The sequence below is a fragment of the Mustela nivalis genome (assembly GCF_964662115.1).
Source record: "Mustela nivalis genome assembly, chromosome: 7".
In the NCBI taxonomy this organism is placed as follows: domain Eukaryota; kingdom Metazoa; phylum Chordata; class Mammalia; order Carnivora; family Mustelidae; genus Mustela; species Mustela nivalis.
In genome coordinates this window covers 109,312,082-109,327,348 of record NC_139026.1, presented here as the reverse complement: position 1 = coordinate 109,327,348, position 15,267 = coordinate 109,312,082, and the positions used below count along the sequence as shown (strand labels likewise).

Genomic DNA, 15,267 nt, shown 5'->3' with positions numbered 1-15,267 from the left:
ACTACAGACGTACAACAGAGACTTGATCTCACGTGGTCTAGGAGCAGAGACTCAGGAGTCATTTATTTTGCTCTGCCAAAAGAGATGTTGAAGGTTTTATAGAGGAGGTTTGCCAATCACAATAAATGAAAGATATTCTGTACAAAGAAAAGAATATATACAAACAAGGACAGATTAGAGAACAAGGGACAGATTCAAGATATAAGAGGTAGAGAAAAAACATATGGATGACTGATTAAATAAGGATCAAACAATAGAAAATCAGATGACTCGGGTTTTTTGCTTAGGCTGAGTGTATTTAGAGGATGGCATTCGCTGAGATGAAGGGATGATAAAGGCAAAATAATAAGGAACAATAATGAATTTGTTTGGGGGAACCTAGGTAGCTCAGTCCATTAAGCATGGGCCTTCAGTTCAGGTCATGCTCCCAAGGTTTGGGGATTCAGCCCTGCATCAGACTCCCTGCTGGGCAGGGTGCCTGCTTCTCCCTCTTCTTCTGCCATTCTCCCTGCTTGTTCGTACTTCCCCACAAACCCCCCACCCACAAATAAAGTCTTTTTTTTTTTTTAAGATTTTATTTATTTGACAGACACAGTGAGAGAGGGAACACAAGCAGGAGTGGGAGAAGGAGGAGGCTTCCCACCGAGCAGGGAGTCCAATGCAGGGCTTGATCCCAGGACACTGGGATCATGACCTGAGCTGAAGGCAGACAACCATGTGCCACCCAGATGCCCCCACAAATAAAGTCTTTTAAAAAATAAATAAATAGGGGACCGGCCGGGAAGATACCAGTGGCGGTGATGGCGGAAAGTGCCTTTAGCTTCAAAAAGTTGCTGGATCAGTGCAAGAACCAGGAGCTCGAGGCTCCTGGAGGAATTGCTACTCCCCCAGTGTATGGTCAGCTGTTAGCTTTGTATCTGCTCCACAATGACATGAATAATGCAAGATATCTTTGGAAACGGATACCACCTGCTATAAAATCTGCCAATTCTGAACTTGGGGGAATTTGGTCAGTAGGACAAAGAATCTGGCAGAGAGATTTCCCTGGGATCTATACAACCATCAACGCACACCAGTGGTCTGAGACGGTCCAGCCAATCATGGAAGCACTTAGAGACGCAACGAGGAGAAGAGCCTTCGCCCTGGTCTCACAAGCCTACACCTCCATCATCGCTGAAGACTTCGCAGCCTTTGTCGGGCTCCCTGTGGAAGAGGCTGTGAAAGGTATATTACAACAAGGATGGCAAGCCAACTCCACCACAAGAATGGTTATGCCCAAAAAGCCAGTTGCAGGGGCCCTGGATGCATCTTTTAACCGGTTTATTCCCTTATCAGAGCCTGCCCCAGTGGCCCCGATCCCCAACGAACAGCAGTTAGCCAGACTGACCGATTATGCGGCTTTCCTCGAAAACTGATACATCATTCTGAGTTCAAGATCCACCTTCGGAATCCTGTATACTGACAGATAGAGAAATGTAAAATTTTTATTTTCAATTTTTTGGACGGATGAAGCACCTCAGCATTCCTTACTGAGTATGTGATAAAATACATATATAAAGTATATTATATATATTTTGTCCTTAAACACTATGCGGAATAGTTGTTGAAGCAATTCTCCTTTTGTAATATTGGACAGTTTGGATGGAGCCCGTCAGTATTACGCAGTTTATATTTCCTAGTGACTTACAAAGTACAGCTCTCCTGCTTCGTGTAGTCAGTGGTTGTCAGCTGTTTGTCCCTCTGCTCCAGCGCACCACACACTCCCCTCTGCACCCATAGCTCATTACAGCGGTTCATTGCGGTTTGAGAAGGACAGTCCCCAGAGGCAGTCTCTGAGCTGCTGGGGACTCTGAGGCACCCCCCTTCAGAGAAGATGCTCTCCTTTCTCCTCACCTCCTGCACATCACTCCTATGGAAGGCTGAAGCGTAGCTGAGGAACCAAAGACCATTTCCTCAGTAAACCTGTTTGTGAACTGCAGATTTCTTCTTGATAGTGGGAGTACATACATTGCTGACAGTGGAGGGCTTGCCATGAAAAGGTAACTATTTAAGACCTTCAGGTGACATATTCAATGTAATAATGTTCCCTTCAGAAGAAGGGAAACCTAGGGTGGAATGCATTCTACCGGCAAAGAAGCTATAACAATAAGTGATCCACTTTGTTCAACTATCCTGCGGCCTACTGATTGCTTCTGTTTATCCTTTGGTGTAAGTTCTGCCTTTTGGAGAAATACTGAACAAGTCTTTCAGTTGTCGTGTGATGCCCTCTAAATATTGGGAGGTGTTCATTATATCTTCAGGTTAAAAGCCCCCCTTGTTTCATTTATTCTGCATTTGTTCAATAAATATTTAATTGCAAAATTAATTAATTAATTAATTAAAAGAATGAATTTGTCTTTAGAAATGAAGTTTGAAGTGACAAATATTCAGTTCACATCAGGAAACACAAATCAAGAGGATATACTGGATATTACCAGTATAAAAAATGATACTGAAATAGTTACTAGCCTAACAGTAATCAAAATCCTTTAAGAACAGTAAAAAAAAAAAAAGAAAGAAAGAAAGAAATCCTTCATTCCTCCTTCTCTCTTTCTTTCGTTTTATTTATTAGACAGAGACAGAATGAGAGAGAATAAGCAGCAGGAGCAGCAGAGGGAGAGAGAGCCTCCCTGGTGAGCAGTGCCCAGGTGGCTCAGTGGGTTAAGGATCTGACTCTTAAACCTCAGTTCAGGTCTTGATCTCATGATTATAGAGTTCAAGCCCCGCATTGGGTTCCATGCTGGGTGCAGAACTTACATTAAAAAAAAAAAAAAAGTTATATAAAAAAGTGAGGAGGGACAAAATTCCAGGCAAATACCAAATACTACATGATAAAGTCAGGACTAGAACCTAGACCTCTTGACTCCCAGTCAAATGTACTAAAACCAGGTTGCTTTCCTAATGGGAAAGCAATGGAAAATTTTAAATTCCCACCTCTTAGACATTACTTCATAAAGTTACTACATTGGTTAAAAGCACCACAATTACTTAAATGTACCTCAAAAGCAATTTTTTCTACCTGAAGAAATTGCTAAATTGTTTGACACTTCATCTCTAGTAATACTCTATTCTAGGAAAAAGTATTTTTAGAAAACCAATAGTTTGAGGCACCTGGGTGTCTCAGATGGTTAAGTGTCTGCCTTCCACTCAAGTCATGATCCCAGGGTCCTAGGCTCTGGCCCTGCATCAGGTTCCCTGCTCAGCGGGAAGCCTGCTTCTCCCTCTCCCTCTCCTGCTGCTTGTGTTCCCTCTCTGTGTCTCTGTCAATAAATAAACTCTTAAAAAAAAAAAAAGAAAGAAAGAAAAGAAAACCAACAGTTTGTATGTTTCATGAGGGCAGGGATTTGTTTCTTTCACTGCTGAAACCCCAAACTTCAAGACATATACAGTAGACCTTCCATATAGGTTGCCTGAATAAATGAATGAATGAATGACCCATTCTCCAGGGGGAAAAAAGGGAAAAAGTAAAGGAATTAAAATTATTTATATTTACTCATAGTTCAGTTGGGCTTGTCAAGATAGATTGTTATTAGTACAATGTATTACTTCACCTATTTTGTAATTTTGATTTTTATTTTGCCCTCAATTTTAAAAGAGCAGGCAAGATGTGGAAAACAGTATGGCAGTTCCACAAAAAAATTAAAAATAGAATTACTATATGATCTATCAATTCTATCTCTGTATATATATGCAAAAGAATTGAAAACAGGGTCTGGAAGAGACATTTATACATTAGTGCATAACAGCATTGCTTACAACAGCTAATATATGGAAGCAACCCAAGCATCTATCAGTAGATGAGTCAATAATGGAATCCATACACACAATAAAATACTACTCAGTCTCGAGACTATGGACTCTGAAAAACAATCTGAGGGGAATGAAGTGGTGGGGGGGTGGGAGGTTGGGGTACCAGGTGGTGGGTATTATAGAGGGCACAGATTGCATGGAGCACTGGGTGTGGTGCAAAAATAATGAATACTGTTATGCTGAAAATAAATAAATTTAATTTAAAAAAAAATACTACTCAGTCTCAAAAAGGAAGGAAATTCTAGGGTGTCTGGGTGGGCTCAGTCAGTTGGCCAAGTGACTTGCTTTCAGCTTAGGTTGTGATCTCACGGTCATTTGAGCACTGTTTTGGACTCCACACTAGGCATGGAGCTTACTTTAAAAAAAAAGAGAGAGCAAGCGAGCAAGCAGACAAGCCCAGCTCCACAGTTTTAAATGTAATACTCCACACCAGAAATTTCAATCCAAAGAGTGGATAATTATGCACACAGCTTCCAACAAACATGCATACCACAATGGTAATAGCCCCTGAATAATAAAAATAATTTCTAAAAAAAAAAAAAGTCATCCATAATTTTACCAAATGATGATAATGATAATAAAAACAACAGTGATGGGGCACCCAGATGGTTCAGTGGGTTAAGGCCTCTGCCTTCAGCTCAGGTCATGATCCCAGGGTCTTGGGATCAAGCCCCACATCAGGCTCTCTGCTCAGCAAGGAGCCTGCTTCCACCTCTCTCTCTCTCTCTGTCCACCTCTCTGCCTACTTTTGATCTCTGCCTGTCAAATGAATAAATAAAATCTTTTAAAAAAAATAATAGAAAATTAAAAAGTGACAAGTTCCTCAAAAAGCTGAAGAGAATTACAGTGATTTAGCAATTCCACTCCTAGATATATAGCCAAAATAACTGAAAACAGGGATTCAAACACCAATACTCCCAAGCACCAAAACATGGAAACTCTACTAGCATCCATGGATAGATGAATGGATAAACAAAATGTGGTATAAAAATACAATGACATATTAAGCTATTAATAATAACAAAAGAGAATGAAGTTCAGATTCATCCTACAGAATGATCACAGGTAAAATACAGGTTATCAGGGCTAGTAGGAGGGAGTAAAGGAGAGTTACTCCTAATGGTTAATTTTGTTTTAGGTGATACAAAAGTTTTGGGATACTGGTGATGACTACAAAACACTGTGAATGTATTTAATGCTACTGAAATGTAAACTTAAAAATGGTTAAAATGGTAAGCTTCATATGTGTATTTCATCATAATAAGAAAAACAGTAATAGCAACTAAAGCTTATTTAGTGCTTTACTGTATGCCAAGCACAGTGTCTTTTAAATAATACCTAAGAATTAACTCAGTTAAAACCCTGTTGGATGGGTACCATCCCCACTTCAGAGATGAGGAAATAAAGCAAGACAGTGTGCATAACTAACATACAACTAGTAACTGGTAAGCTAGAATTTGAACCTAGTCAGTCTCACTCCTGGTATTCTTAACATATGCTACTTCGATAACTTTATTAATAAATGATTAATACCAGCAAAGAAAAGCTCAATTCATTGATTCATTGATTCATGAAAAGAAGTAAAAATTTTTTTAGAAGTCAAACTACCATTAAAAATTGGATGAGTAAAGAAAACAAATTTATTTCAAAAAATGTGCTCAGCTTAAAGCCCATAAAGTTCACAGCTTACAAAATTAAGAAAAAGGTACCAAATTAAAGTTTTAAGAGCTGTGAAGTATGATAACCAAGGCTGCAATTCAGGAAAATATACTGCAGTACTACACTGCCTCTTTATCTAATAAACTTTTTTTTTTTTTAAAGCAGTCAATCATTTTTTTTTTTTATTTATTTATTTGACAGAGAGAAATCACAAGTAGATGGAGAGGCAGGCAGAGAGAGAGAGGGGGAAGCAGGCTCTCTGCTGCTGAGCAGAGAGCCCGATGCGGGACTCGATCCCAGGACCCTGAGATCATGACCTGAGCCGAAGGCAGCGGCTTAACCCACTGAGCCACCCAGGCGCCCCTATCTAATAAACTTTTGATGAAAAAAATATATTCCAGAAAGTAAAGTTCACAAAGAACATGAAGTATAAATGTTGTGTAACCAGCAAAAAACACATGCTAGTATCCAGATGACCCCTTTCCCCCGATCACTGTACAATTTTTTAAGTATTAATATTGAGATCGACCACTTTCCTTGCCAGTTAGTATGAGAGAAATCTCCCATCCAAATTCTGGAACGACTTAAGCCAGTCATGGAACATACATCTAGTATTGTGATTGATAGTGATTAAAAAAGAAAGCAAAAAAAAAAAAAAAAAGCTAATGTTATAAAAGAAAATCTGGTACCTTTAACATCCTTGCTAGTCCCACTGACGAAATAAACTATCCCATCCTAGGAAAAAAAAAATCCCATTCCACCAACTGTTCAGATTTGTATCCACTATATTTCATTTCAACACTGAAGTTGGAAAGAAGAGGTAATGACGGATACAACATACCACTACTTCCATGTAGAACATTTTGTACCACTCTGGTTTCCAGTAAAGGAAAAGCATGAACTTGATATCAGAAATCTCATTAACCATGTACCAACTTCAAAGGCATACCTCAGAACGGAATGACAGACCACACAAGAATAGTTTACATATTCAACTTTCAAGTCACTGTGAAATTGGCTACTTTCACCTTAGAGGAAGCCAATCAAAATCCTGGAACCTATTTTGCAGCCCATCCTCTACCACTGAATAATCTGATAGTAGAACTAGAAAGTGATGGGCAGTAGCTCTTTCTGCCCACACGTCCTGTCTACGGGCTTTAATAAAACCACCATTTTGCAAGAACAACAACAAAACAAAACAAAAAAACTAGAAAGTGATGCCACTAGGTTTCAACGATTATACCCTACTCACTGTGTCCAACTAATATAAAGAGATATTGCACTATTGGCCCTCAGAATGTGAAAATTTAATATCATAATTGTTAACAACCTCAAAGGTTCATAGCAGATAGGAAGTTAACTTGTAAAGCGTTAACAATCTCTACACTTCATATGTGGTTGTGAGAACTGAACAGGCTAATAGAGGCAAAACACCAAGATTTAATTTAAACCATGCACTGTGCAGCAGGTGATAGACTAGGATCACTAGTGAGAAAGCCTAGCCAAATAAACACACGCAGTAGTGGTAGTCATACTTGAAGATTCTGAAGTTTCCGATCACAACAAACACTAATAAGAAGCATTAAAAAGCCACTTTAATATTATTTCATCCTTAATTTCTGCATTTCCCTTTGCCATTTTTTATTTGGAAGACAGTGTACCCACAGTATTAAAAAAATATATATAGCTAAGTATAAACTTAACCTTTAAAATAAATGGCTGAGGCCCTAGCTCATAATCGTATGATGGACTGGAAAAGTACAGAAATATAATTAAATAACCAATACCTAAACTTCTTCCATTAAGCAATATGAAGGATCAAACCAAATAAAAGATTTCAAAATATATGATGGCTTCAATTCTTTATATTACCAAGTGAAAATCATTCAATACATTTTTAAAGGTCTCAAAGGATGGGGATCTTCTACAAGTGTTTCTTTAAATGTTTAATAGTCCTTAAGTTCTAGAAATCAATTGTTATTTACAGTGAATGTCAAAAGACATCATCCATTTTTGTTCTCCACAATGGTAATATCCAACACTTTGCTGCAAATCCTTACTATTAATTCAACTTTGACTTATCCAGGTTAAATAATTCTTATTCAGGGGCACCTGGATGACTCATCCAGTTGATGCTGCAGTTTTAAGTTTGAGCTCCTGACTGGGTGTACAGACTGCTTAAAAATAAAAATCTTAAAAAAAAAAAAGTAATTCTTATTCATTAAACTTTTCCATAAAGGATCCATTTTCTAATTTGTGATCATTTCCTGGAGACTTTACTAGAGTCTACACAAATTTTTCATATCCTATCTTGCATAAAAAGCTCAAAATTAGATACAATACTAATAAAATGTTTACATGATTACAATTATTACCATGTGATAGGTAACATATGCCCATAAAACATGATTATTTAAGCATCAAAGAGCATTCCTGTAATAAAGTTTCTGCTAAATTTCCTAACTGTTGTTTGTATAATTTTATTAACTATAATGAATCAGTTTTTTGTTTTAAAAAGTAGCTACATTTGTATTCTGTTACCTACTGAAGTTTCTCATTTTACAAAAGAGGAAATCAAGAAAAGTAAAGTTCTCCCCAAGAATTCTGTGACAATTCACAGCTTAAAAAGAATTTTCACTTCTCTCACCTTGTAATCTTTTCAAAAACTCTTAGATGGAACTTTGAACCAAATTCATAAAAGTTTAAAGGGCATTTTGGTATATCAAGAAGTACCCTGGTATGATACATACAAAGTAAGTGAATACAAATACAGATTCCACTGTCTTGTAAATTCCTCAACTATTGTAATTTTCCCAGACTAAAATCTCTGTTACAAGAGGAAAAATACCATTTACCTCAGTACTATGGAGATGACTGGGTAAGGTACATAAAAAACTTAAATCTTTAGAATACACTCAAATAATAACTGCACCCAGGCAAATATAAAAACAAGACTCAAATCTAGGCCTTACTTGTAGATACAACTATTATTCTGCTTCCCTTCCACCAATTTCTCAACGAGGAATCTACGGTTGCCGTCTCCATTCGCCAACCTCACATTCTCATTCCACCCCTCACCTAATAGCTCTCTACAAACTATCTTCTATTCCCACTGAGGCCACACTTACCAAGGTCATCCTTGGGTCATCTTTCTCACCAAATGTAGCAGATATAAATCAGTGATTGCCAAATATTTATCTCTCACTTAACTCCTTAACCTATAATTACTACAATCTATCAACAAGTATAAAATTTCTACACAGATGTCTAACTGGCACCTCAAACTTAACAAAACAGAGCTCATGATTTCCTACAAAACCTCTCTAGATTTACCCATTTCAGTAAACTGAACTCTCAGCCTTCTATTTGCTTAAGTCCTAGGATTTCTCTGGCTGGTCCTAATTCAATTAACAAGTCCTACCAATTCAGTCTTCAAAATAAGGCCCAGGGGCGCCTGTGTGGCTCAGTCGTTAAGTGTCCGCCTTCGTCTCAGGTCATGATCCCAGGGTCCTAGGATGGAGCCCCACATCATGCTCTCTGCTCAGCGGGAACCCTGCTCCTCCCTCTCCCACTCCCGATACTTGTGTTCCCTCTCACTGTGTCTGTCAAATAAATAAATAAAATCTTAAAAAAAAAAAAAAAAGAAAGAAAGAAAGAAAGAAAAAAACAGGTCCCAAATCCACCCATTTCTCTCCTCTACTACTTTCTGGTTCAAGCTAGAAAATAAAATCTCTCTCACCTGTCCTAAATACAATAGCCTATAAAGGTCTCCTTGGTTCCATTTTCGATACCCAACTACCACCACTCCTTATCCTCAGAATCCAGAATCCACTCCTCACACAGCAATCACAGTGATCTTTATGGAAAGGTACTCCCTTGCTTTGAGCCTTCCAAAAATTTTTTTTAAAGATTTTATTTATTTATTTGACAGAGATCACAAACAGGCAGAGAGGGGGTGGGGGGGGGGGCAGGCTCCCAGCTGAGCAGAAAGCCAGATGCAGGGCTCAATCCCAGGACCCTAAGATCACGACCTGAGCCAAAAGCAGAGGCTTTAACCCAATGAGCCACCCAGCACTCCCCAGTAACTTTCCTTTATAACTAGGAAACCCTTACTCTGTCTTACAAAACTTTAAATGACTTACCCCCTACCTCTGACCTCATCTGATACCACTCTCCCCCTTGCACGCTACATTCCAGCCACACTGACCGCTCCTCCAAACACTCCAAAAGCTCAAACGGCTTTATGTCACCTGGTTTCCCAGCCCATAATGCTCACCCCTCTGATAATCACCCACTACAAGCTCCCTCTTCACAGGCTGATCTCAACTTCATGGTCACTTACTCAAAGAATCCTTTTCTGTCGGTAAAATCTGAAGTACCTCCTAACTCAACTCATTCCTTATCACATGAACGTTTAATCTCTTTTACAGCAGTTGTCCATGATTTTTTGTTTGTTTGTTTATTAGTGACTTTTTTCCACTGGAATAAAAGCTTCTGAAAGAGACAGTGCCTTCTTTACTCCTATATTCCCAGCACCTAAGATAGCAACTGGCACACAGTACCTATATTCAATCAAGTATTAGCCAAATAAATGAATGGGGAATTACTGCTCATACTTCATAAGCTCAGAAGCAGAAATTAATTTCCCTGACCTCCTCAGGCTCCTGACACTAACTCCTTTATTCTTCTCACTTATTAATGTTTTTATTAGAGTACCTGTCACAATTTATTGCATTTACCTGTTTACATGCCTGTCCTTCCCCTCCTGAACAGTGAAACTTCTTAGGGTCAGGAAGCCTTTAGAATCCATTTTTGAATCACAACACCAAGCATAGTTTGGATCCAAAGTGGGAGCTCAAAAACCTTTGCTGAATATGGAGGAGAACAGCTAACATGCACTTGAGTACTTACTACATGCAAAGAACATTTCCCATGAATTATCTTTAATCTTTACAATAATCCTGGGAGACACGTAAAATTATTTCCTAAATTTTGCAAATGACAAAACACTCAGGGAAGTTAGAAATAACTTGCCTAAGTTAACTATATTTGTAAGTGGCAAACTAATCTACCTAATCAACTAACACCCAAGTCAATGCTCTTATCCACAGCCCTGTTTCCATGAACAATAAGCTGTACTCAAATAAATGCACAATACTACTTAAGTACCAAAACCAGGAGTTTCAATACCAATAATACATCATACTTAATAATGCTGAAAATACCATGAAACAGTCAAAAACTAGGGAAGAACACAGAGCCTTGCTACATACTGGAAGCAATAAAGCAATTGATCAAAACTGGAATTCTTCCCTAAACACTCAGAACATTTCTGAGTAGAAAAATGTCAATAAAACAAAACTGGTAACTGAAAAGGGAAGAGATAAAATGGGAAAAGTTCCCAACATATGTTACTGATACAGCCCTTAAGAAAATTGTACAGTTGATAACTGAGAAGAGGCAATACCTCAATTTTTAAGACAGGCATTCTCAAGCCTTCATGTTCATAACATAGTAACTGTTATAAGCACATGTCAAATCTGTTTTTTAAAAAATACTGGGGATATACAAACACAGGCAACACTTTGTAACATTTACACTTTTTTTTTTTTTTTTACCCTGGCATGTGGGCCAACTTTTAAGTAAAATCACATGGAACCTGTTTTAACTGCCACATCCCACCCGCCAATCTTCTTGAGGAAAAAAAAGACAAATATCACCTGAAGCACAGTTGTGGGAAAAGCCAGTAGAGCTGACCACACAACTGGTCTCTTGTTATGCCTAATACAAATCTTTTTTTTTTTTTTTAAGATTTTATTTATTTATTTGACAGAGAGAGAGAGATCCCAAGTAGGCAGAGAGGCAGGCAGTGAGAAAGGGGGACACAGGCTTCCTGCTGAGCAGAGAGCTGGATCCGGGGCTGGATCCCAGGACCCCTAAGATCATGACCTGAGCCGAAGGCAGATGCTTAACTGACTGAGCCACCCAGGCACACTATATACACTGTCTTGTTATATAAAGTTAAGGTAGAGAAAAGCTTTTTAAGAAAATCATAACAGAAAATACACTTAAAGTACTGTACCATTAAAAAATTCAACCATAATGATACCTGCACAGTTCGAGGGTCAGCTGTATTCTGTATTTCAAGTATCAAGATGTCAGTCGAGGGGCACCTGGGTGGCTCAGTTCATTAAGTGTCTGCCTTCGGCTCAGGTCATGATTCAAGGATCCTAGGATCCATCAGGTTCCCTGCTCAGGAAGGAGCCTGCTTCTCCTTCTCCTCCCTATTCATGCTCTCTGTCACTCTCTCTGCTCTCCCTCAAATAAATAAATCAATCTTAAAAAAAAAAAAATCAACTGAACACCTGCTTATCTAGCTTCCAAAGTCTGTGGATGTTTACCAGCAATGCAAAAACCAGCCATCTGTTTCCTCACCAAAATGTAGCCTCAAACTATCTGCAACCCAGCTTCTTAGAAAAGTGGTTGAGAGAAATGACATTTGGGTGAAATCTACAAAAATGTGCTCTGTTTCCATCTACTCCTATAAGTTATATCTCTGAATCAAGTAATCACCGAATCACATTAGTCTTGCACAGAAGTCACAAACTTGAACATGTGAAGCAGCCTGAGGAAAGACAAAAAGGCTGTTACTGTGCTGAACCAAAAACTGCTTAAAAGATTAACAATTCAAATTTTAAAACACACTGTTAAACAGCGCTGTAGTCAATTGGCTATACATATAAAAAACTAAATTACATTCTGGCCTCCTGCCTCACACCATACACACACAAAAAAACTTTTCTCCAGGCAGAATCAAGACCTAAATGTTAAAAAATCATCATAATAATAATTTTTCTTAAAGATTTTACTTACTTATGAAAGAGAGTATCTGAGGCAGACCCCACACTGAGCTAAGGGCCCAACACAGGGCTCTATTCCACAACCTCAAGATCACAACCTAAGCCAAAACCAAAACCAAGAGTCAGATGCTTAACCAAATGAGCCACCCAAGGGCCCCTTCAAAAACTTTTAGAAAAAAATTGGGGGGGGCGCCTGATTGGAGCAGTCATTAAGTGTCTGCCTTCAGCTCTGGTCATGATCCCAGCATCCTGGGATGGAGCCTGCATTGGGCTCCCTGCTCAGGAGGAAACCTGCTTCTCTCCCTCTCCCACTCCCCTTGCCTTCTTGGATCCCCTCTCTCGCTGTCTCTGTCAAATAAACAAATCTTTAAAAAAAGAAAAAAATTTGGAGACTCTTAATGACCTTGAGGTAGATTTCTTAAGACACAAAAGAATAAGGAAAATAGTGATACATTTAATAATCACTCTATTTAACCATGTAAAAAGTTAACTGATAAACCACATACACTAGAAGAAAATATTTGCAATTCACTTAACAGATATAACCAAAATACATAATTTCCTAAAATCAAATTAAAAAGACAAAACAAGGATGCCTAGGTGGCTCAGGTGGTTAGGCATCTGACTCTTGATCTGGGCTCCAGTCACGATCTCAGTGTTGTGAGATCCAGCCAATGTGGGACTCTGTTTGCACTGCGTGTGAAGCCTGCTTGGGATTCATTCATTCTCTCTCTCTCTCTCTCTCTCTCTATGCTGGCTCTCCCCCTACCAGACTCCCACAACTTCGCCCTTGCCCTGCTGGCAGCGCAAACATGCCCACTCTCTCATGGACACTCTCTACCTCTCTTTTAAAAAAAAAAAGACAAAGCAATAGAGCAAGAGGCATTGCAGCAGGGAGTAAAGGGGGCCCTGTAGCAGGCACTCAATTCAAGAAATGGAAACCTGGGGCGCCTGCGTGGCTCATTGGGTTAAACCTCTGCCTTGGGCTCAGGTCATGATCCCAGGGTGCTGGGATCAAGCCCTGCATCGGGCTCTCTGCTCAGCGGGGAGCCTGCTTCCTCCTCTCTCTCTGCCTGCCTCTCTGCCTGCTTGTGATCTCTGTTCAATAAATAAATAAAATCTTTAAAAAAAAAAAAAAAGAAAGAAAGAAAGAAATGTAAACCTGAGCACTCCACATTTGAAAAAATGCTCAATTTCATAATTCCTCATGAAAAATCTTAATTAAAAATTAAGATGATGTGATATCTTATCTATAAAAATCTCATCTGATTTGTAAACAAGTAAAATATCTGACAATGCCATGGATCACAGGATTTGGAAACACCAAATTCTCATATTCTCACACAAAAACAAAGTGACACAATTTTGGAGGGTAATTTGGCACTATCTGACAGAGTTAAAAGTTTCTGCATTATTTATAACCTCCAACCCATTAACTTCACTTCTGGGTAATTTTCACTACAGAATTTCATTTCAAATTTAGTAATCATAGGGGGCCTGGCAGACTCAGAATAGCATGTGACTCTAGATTCTTGGGGTTGTGAGTTCAAAAGCCCCACATTGGTGCAGTTACATAAAAATAAAGAAACTTAGAAAAAACAAAACTTAGTAACCACATACATACATATACACAAAGAAACAAAAATTTCACAAAGCATTTTATCCATACTGCTTACAATACAAACTGACACTTTCTATCCTATTTTAATCCCTAAACTGATTTCACAAGCCATTCATTAATGGCTTCCAACATGCAGTTTAAAAAACTCGCCAAATACCTTAAATATGTGTACAAGGATTCCTCATCAGGAATACTCAATGTAGCATTGTTTTTAAAAGAGAAAAAAACAGGGTGCCTGGGTGGCTCAGTGGGTTAAGCCTCTGCCTTCAGTTCAGGTCATGATCTCATGGCCCTGCGATCGAGTCCCGCATCAGGCTCTCTGCTTGGCTGGGAGCCTGCTTCCTCCTCTCTGCCTGCCTCTCTGCCTATTTGTGATCTCTGTAAATAAATAAAATCTTTAAAAAAAAAAAAAAAAAAAAGAAAGAAAGAAAAAAAAATAGGGAACAACCTAAATACCTATCAACATTTTAATAAACTAAAAATGGCTATATTCATTTAACAGAATAATGTAACTATACCCCAGATAAAAGTGATGACTATAATTAGGTTGAACCATATGATACTGTCATTTTTGTAGGTCAAAAATGGTAATGTATCAGGAATTTCACATGAATCAAAAATACATGTTTCAAGAAAAACAAGTTACAGAATAAGCAGAATACTGTTTACACCAAGTTTGAAAATATACAAAACAATATTATGATTTGCTTATGAATATATTTCTATTACCCAAATCAAGCATTAGGAATGATCAACACCAAATTCACAATAATCATTAGTTCTGGAAACAAGCGAAATATAATCCAAGAAGGTGCTTAAATGTATGTGCAATTTTTTTCTGAAATGGAAAATATGAGAAAATGTTGAAATTTTATACAGCCGTGTTGTGGATATATGAATGTTAATTATATTGGTCTCTGTAGTCTCCTGAACGTCTGAGATATTTTAAAGAAAAAAATCTATTACCCAAATAAAATGCACATATGCAAACTAAATTCAAATCAAACACCATGCAAAATTTCTTTCACGGGCCTGAAATGTTAATGTTTAGTCTTCACCCTAGGGCCTCTAGCAAAAAAAAAAAAAAAAAAAAAAAACTAGCAAACAAACAAAAAGAACAGCTTTTATGTACTTCCCAACTTAAATAGTTCCTTAAAATCTGTCAAGAAAAGATTTACCCCTGGGAAAATTGGGTCTTGTTCCTCCTTCCAGTTTAACGCTATGTATTTTACCATATTTCCATCTTTACCCTTGCTGCCAAGAAAACTCAAATCCAAA

The 15,267-nt window shown here is 38.2% G+C and overlaps 1 protein-coding gene and 1 pseudogene across 9 annotated transcripts in view; one reads left to right on the top strand and one right to left on the bottom strand.

Annotated features, from left to right (window-relative positions):
* ADIPOR2 (adiponectin receptor 2) overlaps positions 1-15,267 on the bottom strand; it is a 94,545-nt gene that overhangs the window by 70,891 nt on the left and 8,387 nt on the right. Inside the window, exon 1 of one of the 8 annotated variants that reach the window (XM_082738193.1) lies at positions 1,074-1,215. The exons of the other annotated variants lie outside the window; for them this stretch is intronic. The gene's annotated coding sequence lies outside the window, so the exon portion shown is untranslated. Of the gene's footprint in view, positions 1-1,073; positions 1,216-15,267 lie in introns of those variants that run through there. 8 annotated transcript variants of the gene reach the window in all.
* Positions 740-2,361, top strand: LOC309868359 (COP9 signalosome complex subunit 8 pseudogene; annotated as a pseudogene). Its single transcript has one exon. The product of its transcript is annotated as a COP9 signalosome complex subunit 8 pseudogene (transcript).